Here is an 8,551-nt window from a genome sequence, read left to right as displayed (position 1 = left end):
GTGTTTTCTCATAACTGAACGATTCAGCATTTTTAACGAATCGGTTGACTCAAAGATTGAATGATCAATCCATAAACATCTGTCTTAATCATGATCGACTCATTCGAACGAATCGTTTGAACGAATGAATCAATGACTCGCTTATTAAGATGGATGCCTGGCGACACCTAATGGCGGTTTAGTGTTGTTTAAAAGCATCATTCTTTCCCACATGTGTGTGATTTGTGTGTGCAACATTATCATTATTTTTCTTTCACTATTATATTAGCGATTTAAAAGCACCCACTCGTGTCACACGTCGATTAACCGGTGGGAAAATATCCTCAGACACATACCTAATAAATGTATTTTTAAATACAATATTGGCCTACCTGGTAAAAAGTTTTATATACTATTTTGATGTCCTTTTGGACACAAGAGGGCAGTATAGCCCTATGTTTGCTTTTTTGTTGAACCAAATAGCACTAAATAGCCTGTTTTTAACTTTTTCATTCTTCTTGAATTGCAAAAACAGAATAAAATGGGTTTAGTTGTGATATTTGTATACTTTTATATAGAAATAAATGGTATATAATTACATTTTTAGAAGATTTTTACTTTAATCCCTCGCCATAGCAAAACCGTTTGAGATATTTATTATCCATTCACAATTTAGCATATTTAATGTAGTTTCATCATGTTGAAAAAGTTTGGTACGAATAAAATAAATAGTTTAAGAGGAGTGGCTAAAAATTCAGAGGCTGATTTTGCAAAAAAATCCACATTCAGACCAAAATATCTGACTTCCTGATGGCCAGAGCTATTGAATGTAAATTAGAAAGTTGTCCGGCTTGATGAGAACAATATAGAAACTATTTTTTCTTTACTGTAGTTAAAAGTAACCCCCCCACTTTTGTCAAAAGCATGTTGAAAGTGACACACTTCCTGCTGCCAGTTGGTGGCGCTATAACTTTGACTCACAATAGCTACATCCATCTGATCGGCCTCTTACCACGAACACACTGCTGAAGTTTCATCAAGATCAGTTAATGTATGCAGAAGTTATTCCACTTCCGTGTTTCTCTTTTCTCGCCATAAATTCGATTCCTCGCCATAGCCAAACCGTTCGAGATATCAAAAATCCGTCCGCAATTTAGCATCCTCAAAGTCTTGACTACATGCACACCGAGTTTGGAGGGGACACGGTGAATTTTGTAGGAGGAGTATTTCACATTCCACAGCAAGCGTTTTCCAAACAACCCATAATAGCCGACTTCCTGTTGGGCTGGCGTAAAACTTGACCAGGGGAAAGTTGTTCGGCACGATGAGATCTATATGTGTACCGAGTTTCATATTAATTCATGCAAGCGTGTTTGATATATGGACCAAGTTTTAGAACCCCGTTCAAGGGGGCGCTGTTGAGCCCCCCAGCCACGCCCGGGTACCAGCTTCAGCCCGTCCCTGATGGCAGGGGGTTCTGACCTGTGTGCAAAGTTTCAAGAGTTTTTGAGCACGTTAAGGACCCCAAAAGCCCCTGAAACCTTGATTAACAATATAAAAGCAATAGTCAAATCCCCCCTCCCCTCTCACACACACAGACACAGAGAGAGGGACAGAAAATTCTTCAGAAAATCCACATTCAAACCAAAATATCTCTCTTCCTGTTGGTCGGAGATGGTTAATGTCAATTAGAAAGTTGTCCGTCTTGATGAGAACAATACACATACCAAGTTTTGTTGCTGTTGATAAAACTAACCGCCCCATTTATGACTAAAGGTGGCGCTACTGAGCCCCTCACCACGCCTGTTTCTGAAACTTTGCACATGTCTACGGGCTAATAAATGTGATGTGTCTGTCGAGTTTCATCCAATTTCAAGTATGTTAAGAGTCTCAAAAGCATCAAAAAAGAATATTAAAGTTTGAAGCGTTGCCATGGCAACAGTATTAAAGATATCAAAAATCCTTTCACAGGTCTACATCTGCCGTGTGTTTACATTATACACATAAAGTTTGAAGCAAATCGGGTAAAAATAAGAGGGTGATTTCAAAGCATTTTGAAAGTGACACACTTCCTGCTGCCAGTTGGTGGCGCTATAACTTTGACTCACAATAGTCACATCAATGTGATCGGCCTCTGACCACGAACACACTGCTGAAGTTTTATCAAGATCAGTCAATGTATGCAGAAGTTATAATACACTTCCTGTTTATCTTTTCTCGCTATAAATTCGTTTCATCGCCACGGCCAAACCGTTCAAGATATCAAAAATCCGTCCGCAATTTAGCATCCTCAATGTCTTGACTTCATGCTGACCGAGTTTGGTGTGGATCGGATCAATTCCCTAGGAGGAGTACATTAAATTCCACAGCATGCGTTTTTCAAACAACCCATAATAGCTGACTTCCTGTTGGGCAGAGCTAATAACTTAGAGTGCGAAAGTTGTTCGGCCCGATGAGATCTATATGTGTACCGAGTTTCATATTATTACATGCAAGCGTGTTTGATTTATGGACCAAGTTTTCGGACCCCGTTCCAGGGGGCGCTGTCGAGCCTCCCTGCCACGCCCGTGTCCCAGCTTCAGCCCGGCCCTAATGGCCACGGGTTCTGACCCGTGTGCAAAGTTTCAAGAGTTTTCGAGCACGTTAAGGGCCCCAAAAGTGCCCGAAAGGTTGAAAAAAAAATAATAATAAAATATAGCTGCGAGCAGCGATTGCGGGCCCAAGCCGGTGGCACCGCAACCCCGGTGCCTTTAGTTACCTAAAGGCACCGGGGATGGCGGTGCCGCCGGCTTTGGCCCTCCATCGCTGCTCGCAGCTATATTTATATATATATATATATATATATATATATATATATATATATATATATATATATATATATATGTATATATATATATATATATATGTATATAAATATCTATCTATCTATCTATCTATCTATCTATCTATCTATATCTATATCTAACTATCTATCTATATATATATATATAAGACAGAAAATATTACTTGTCTTACCTTATTCTGATTTCATGATACACTCAAAATATTCCACAACAAATCCTTTAAATTTAATGTAAAAATAAAAACGAAAGTAAGCAGTGTTGGTCTCACGTAACCCTCTCATTAGAATCAAAATGTTTCAATATTTGCGATGTATTTGGATGCTAAACTATTCTTTATTATAGGCTTTGTACTTCACTCGTGTTCCAATATCGATGGAAAAAATCATCCTCTTCACACGCGCAAAAATGTGCTTGGAAACATTACAGTGGAGCTCTGCTTTCTGTGAATGGTACAAATTGTACTACTGACTATTTAAACAAAGCAGTGTAATTCGTTTATGTTAGGTTGACTATTTTTATTATTATATTGTATTAGGGCTATAATGAACAGGCTGCGATGTCAAGATTGCAATTCTGGAATGTGTGTGTGTGTGTGACGTGGTTGCGGTTGAACAGTGGACACAAAAACATAAATAAAATGTTTTAGTTAATTCCTACATTCATAGGAATACATTGAAAATGCTCGCTCTACTCCGTACCATTATCAATGTCTGTGCGGACGTCTGTATTTTACTAGTATATAGTATACTATAGTTAGCGATTTAAAAGCCCTCAGCGGTGTCACACGTCGATTAACCGGTGGGAAAATTTAATCACAGTCACATCCCTAATATATTTATATATAAATACAATAGGCCTACCTGAAAGAGAATTTTACTTGCCCGACCAGAGTATAGCCTGATTAGGACGTCAATAACAAAAAAAATAACTTGGGAGTCACTAAAACGAGAGATTATTCTAATTTCATTACATTCATTTTAAGTTGCAATCAGCAGTTAATAATGAATGTATTACTGATCAATGGTAACAAGGTTGCACTGCTGAGGCTCATGCTGCTTCTCCAGGAGAATTGAAAAAAGCAACCCAGTTAACAACATACTAACTATAAAAATTACAAATATGGAGTTTTTATATATTTTATAACATATGATAGAGTTAAGCAACCTCACTTGACGAGTAGGCAACTATTTCCTGAATACAATCACGATTGAAACTGTGACATTGATTTCATACAACAGGTTAATAAACAGTTACAATTAAGTCACTTACATTTTAGATGCAATATTGACTGTTTTTGTTCTGTTTCAGCAGCAAAAATAGTTAAACAAAGATCACAGCAACTTGTTTTCTCATTACTGAATGATTCAGCATTTTGAAACGAATCGCTTGACTCAAAGATTCAATGGTCAATCCATAAACATCTGTCTCAATCATGAATGACTCAGTCATTGGAATGAATCGTTTGAACGAATGAATCAATGACTCGCTCATTAAGATGGTCGCCTGGCGACACCTAATGGCGGTTTAGTGTTATGTTTAAAAGTATCAATCTTTCCAACGTGCACCATTATCAATGTCCGTGCGGACGTCCGTTTTTTTACTTTCACTTTTATATTAGCGATTTAAAAGCACCCACTCGTGTCACACGTCGATTAACCGGTGGGAAAATATCCTCAGACACATCCCAGATAGCAAATTGGCTTTGGGCCGGATCTGGCTAAATTTCGGCTGAGATTTTGGCCCACATACCGCATGGAATTACGGTCCAAGGTTGGCCCAAGTGCTGTTTGCCGAAAGTCAACCAGATCAATGCCGGAAGCAGACCAAAACTCACCCATAGTTTTACAATGTACCCAGATATTATCCAGAACTGGCCCAAAACAACGCCATAATCCCCAGATGTCAGCCAGACAAGGGCCAAACTGCCACCAGCTTTACCCCAGAACTCAGCCACAACTTATCCAGAAGCTCCAGAAAACAGCCATAACGGGGCCAATATTATACCAGTCCCCAAAACTGAACCAGAAATGATCCCTGTGTAATACTTATATATTGTGCAATGAATAATAAAATAATGACACTACACAAATGCAAAGTACAGCATTTTATTGAGAGGGGAAGAAAATCTCAGCCAGATAAATGGAAAAATAAAAACTATTGGGGAAAAGACAAGATAAAACAATACTAGAGTAAGGCAAAACAAAAGCAACAAATAGTCACAATACAAGAATAAAAAGACAGAGCACTAAATTAAAATGTTACAAAAATAATGCAATAAAAAAAACGTTTATGTGGCATGCTTAAATAATGAAATACAGACACGAACCAAAATACGGTGGCTGAGAGATCTCAATGCATGGAAACAGAAGAAAACATGCAAACAGGTAATTCAGAAAAACACCAGCAAATTAAGAAACCAAATACAAAAACGCGCTGCAAACAGCAAGAGACTTCAACGTCCTGCAACAGAAGAAAACATGCAAATAGGAAAAACACCAGCAAGTTAAGAAAACATCAGTTTCACAACACATATTGTGTGAAATATACACACACACACTGCAAATACAATGCAACCAATAAATAATAAATAATAATAAAAACACTACTGTAGATATTTGCGTTGTTGGTCTGCCATTTGCAGCACGTTTCTGTATTTGGTTGTTTTTGCATATTTGCTGCACATGTGCTGTCAAACGGATGAAGATGTTTTCTTCATTTGCTTGTGTTTTTCTATTTCCTTGCGTTTTCTTCTGTTGCAGCGTGTTGAGCCCTCTCGGCCACCGTACTAAAAAGCAACAGAAACCAAGCAATAAATTAAACTGATACAAACAATAAAGCAAAAGTATAAATGTGTCATGCATAAATAATAAAAGTACAGAAACAAACTAAAAGCTGGTTATAAAAGACAAATGAAATACAATTTATATTTACAGATGTGCAAAAAAGGTAAAAATATAAGTTGCAACAATGCAAAACAAAGTCCCTGATAACTTAAAATGTGTGGCTTACATTAACATTTTGCAAAGGTGTCCTTTTTCTGCCACCCTCACGATCACCAGCTAGATGAAACCACCTTTTAATAACTTTTTCGACCTCCAGCTCCGATGTCCGTGCACACACAGGATTTCTTCTTACAGCCTCTAGAATAGGAGCATACAAATACAGTTAAAAAATACTTTTAATTAAAATTAACAATAGAGACATAAAGCATTTGTATTAAAAGACACCACCAGTCAAAGAATTAAAACTTGCAACATTCATTCATGACATGAGGGAATAGTCATGAAGTTCCAGATAGACTTTGACACAATAAAAATGCACTTACCAGTCACAATGTTTGTAAGCTGCAAGCTTTGGAAATGTGTTTTCCCATGTACAACTCAAACTCTCCAGTTTAGCACTTTGACAAAGTAATTTTTGATTGCTTGCCTCATAATCTGCCAGACGTGTCCTTTACGTCGACTCCACCCAACAATCCCAGTTCAAGTACCTGAAATATTTTTAAAACATGCCATCACTATTAAGTCAAAACACTAAAACATGCTTTTGTTTCTAATATGGATATTATATTTACCAAATTAGACAAATATAAAGAGTTTTTGTTATGGTTATAGATTTTTCATGTTTTAAATTGATCACACACACACCATTTAATTACAACCAGACTTGTGAGTGATAACAGCATGCATTACTGACGGTGTTACCTACCACTTTTTGTCTTGTTTCTGGACATGATCGAAGATCACTTTGCAGGGAAGTTAATGAGCTTAAGTCTTCAATTAGAAACAGGTTTGGACTTTGGTTCTGTGCCTCTGTGATCTCCTGAACGGTGTTTCCTTTGAGATCTTGCACCATCCTTATGTTCCTCTGCTGCTCCATAAGGATCTCTTGTTTAGATATTATGTCATGGAGAAGTGCTAAAAAATTAAACACAGGTATTGAAAGGTTTACACCACCTCTGCTATGACATGAGCCTTACGCTAACAGTGAATATATGATAGTAAAAAAACAAAAATAAATCTTACATCTTATTAATCGGTCATCGCTTGAGAGGCCTTTTCTCTGTGGTCTGGGTGTTTCATGATGCCACGGTGATTGTATTGCCTGTTCGGGAGACTGTAAAGTTGTAATCTGAATTGATTTCTTTTTCCAAAGATTCAAACATCTTGTTGACTCTTTTAATAGCCCCTCTTCTCATGTTACTTCGCTCACTGTAAGCCCACATATTTTCCTATAAGCACTGTAAATGGGGGATAATTCTAGAACCTCTAGCTAACATAATAACAAATACAATCCAACCACAGAAAACAACCCAAAAAAACCCTATCTAGTATTGCGCTATAGATTAAAATCTAACTTACGTGTTAGTTTAGAAGTATCAACTTACCTTGATCATGTATTAAAACTCCAAAAGATAAAACCAAGATAGCGTGATAGTCGAAGTTAGAACGACAATTTGAATTTCACCGCGAGCCTGCGTTGGAAAATATGAGTCGCTGAACAACTGCAACGTAACTTCCGGATCCTCTGGTAGGCGGGATGATGTCACGGGGTGCACTCTGGGAAAAGTAGTCCTTTTTTAAAGCGGATTTAACAACGTATATGTAAATCAACTACTATTTCCATGATGCATTGCAAACTGCGTCATCGTATCAGAAACCACAGACGCCGCATTGATCCGTCTGCCGAGCAAGACTGCTCTAAAAAACACTTTAACCATGGGTTTTTGTAGTAAAACTGTCGTTAGACTGTACAAATGGTAATTAATTCGCCAAAACTTTGTTAGTGGCATTTTGACTACCATTTGGATAATCACAAAGTACTCATTCAGTCCCATTCAATCTTTTGTCTTAGCCTATATGCTGCAGACTGAACCATTTGTCTTTGTCTTCAAACATTTTGCAAACATCTCATAGTTTTTTTTTGTTTTTTCACTTTGCACATTGTCACCTCCTTAATTAACCATTAAAATAATCTTGCCAACAGAATAATCAAGTCTTCTTTCCTTTAAAAAAAGGAAAGGTCTTCTTTTATGTGTAAAAGTGAATAAATATCTATAGGTATTTTTTAACTAGGCCTATAATAAAGAGATTTCATTTTATTCTGTTTTGACAAAATTAACCTTATAATGATGTATAAAATATGAACCAATTAGCACCACATTTTACACGGCTATTTTACAGTAGAGCACATTCATGCCAGAGATCTTTTATTTACTCTTCTACCAAAACCCAACCAGATCTCAGCCAAATATTTTCTTATTCTGGCAGACCGAGCTCAAGCCAGGGCTCAGCCAAAAAGATACAATTAGATTTTTGTTTCTTTTGGTTAGCCAGACTCCAGCCAGAGCTTAGCCTAATACTGTTTGACACAAAAACAGTGCCAGAATTAAGCCAGAAGTGCCTAATGTAAGCCAGACTCGGCCCAGACTTTGTTGCTATCTGGGATACCTAATAAATGTATATTTAAATACAATATTGGCCTACCTGGTAAAAAGTTTTATATACTATTTTGATGTCCTTTTGGACACAAGAGGGCAGTATAGCCCTATGTTTGCTTTTTTGTTGAACCAAATAGCACTAAATAGCCTGTTTTTAACTTTTTCATTCTGCTTGAATTGCAAAAACAGAATAAAATGGGTTTAGTTGTGATATTTGTATACTTTTATATAGAAATAAATGGTATATAATTACATTTTTAGAAGATTTTTACTTTAATCCCTCGCCATA

At 37.0% G+C, this 8,551-nt stretch overlaps 1 long non-coding RNA gene across 2 annotated transcripts; it reads right to left on the bottom strand.

Moving 5' to 3' along the window:
• Positions 1-4,563: 4,563 nt before the first annotated feature.
• LOC311294617 lies at positions 4,564-8,226 on the bottom strand. Of its 2 annotated transcripts, none has more exons than XR_014628091.1 (6): positions 7,210-8,226; positions 6,848-6,926; positions 6,531-6,739; positions 6,252-6,312; positions 5,832-5,962; positions 4,564-5,607 (listed from the first exon to the last, which is right to left on the bottom strand). It is a non-coding gene; the product is annotated as an uncharacterized lncRNA (long non-coding RNA). The 2 variants fall into 2 exon arrangements; XR_014628092.1 differs by having other exon boundaries at positions 6,848-6,938; positions 7,210-8,225.
• Positions 8,227-8,551: the final 325 nt, after the last annotated feature.

Source organism: Rutilus rutilus, assembly GCF_951802725.1.
Source record: "Rutilus rutilus genome assembly, chromosome: 8".
NCBI classification, from domain to species: Eukaryota; Metazoa; Chordata; class Actinopteri; order Cypriniformes; family Leuciscidae; genus Rutilus; species Rutilus rutilus.
The sequence above is the reverse complement of the archived record's forward strand: the minus strand, read 5'-3'. Positions and strand labels throughout refer to the sequence as shown.